The 576-nt window shown below is 63.1% G+C and overlaps 1 protein-coding gene across 1 annotated transcript in view; it reads left to right on the top strand.

Moving 5' to 3' along the window:
- Nucleotides 1-455: 455 nt before the first annotated feature.
- Nucleotides 456-576, top strand: part of CTSB (cathepsin B) — a 13,524-nt gene continuing 13,403 nt past the window's right edge. Inside the window, exon 1 of the mRNA XM_085306518.1 lies at nt 456-495. The gene's annotated coding sequence lies outside the window, so the exon portion shown is untranslated. The remainder of the gene's footprint in view (nt 496-576) is intronic.

The following is a 576-nucleotide window of genomic DNA, read 5'->3' as shown; positions in this document are numbered from 1 at the left end:
AGATGGGAAGCAGGCAGGATACAAGCAGGATAGAGGCAGGGTGGCTGCAGGATGCAGTCAGCGTGGATGCAGCATAGCAGTGGCATGGAAGAGGGATGAAGTCAGGATGGATGTGGGATGGAGGTGGGATGCAAGTAGGATGAAGGTAGGATGGAGATGGGAAGCAGTTAGGATACAAACAGGATAGAGTCAGGATGGATGCAGTCAGGATGGGAATGAGATGATGGTGGGATGCAAGCAAAATGGAGGTGGGATGGAAGAGGGATGGAGATGGGATGAAGGCRGGAAGCAGTCAGGATGGAGGCAGGTTGGAAACGAGATGGTGGTGGCCTGAAGATGGGATGGAGATGGGACCCAGTTAGGAACGGAGATGGACGGCGGTGGGGTGGAGCCGGGACGGAGGCGGGATGAAGCCGGGAAGGAGGCGGGACGGAGCCGGGATGACTCAGCTGCCGGGAGCTGCCCCCTCCGCGGCCGCAGAGGCGGCTCGGGGCGGTGAGTCACCGCGGGGCGGGCGCGCAGCGCCGGGGCGGGCCGGAGCGGGTCCGCGGCGGCGCATAAGGAGCGCGGCGGGGC

The sequence above is a fragment of the Rhea americana genome, unplaced genomic scaffold (genome assembly GCF_003343005.1).
Source record: "Rhea americana isolate MKP2758 unplaced genomic scaffold, rheAme1 scaffold_240, whole genome shotgun sequence".
NCBI lineage: Eukaryota > Metazoa > Chordata > Aves > Rheiformes > Rheidae > Rhea > Rhea americana.
This window is presented reverse-complemented; position numbering and strand designations above follow the sequence as displayed.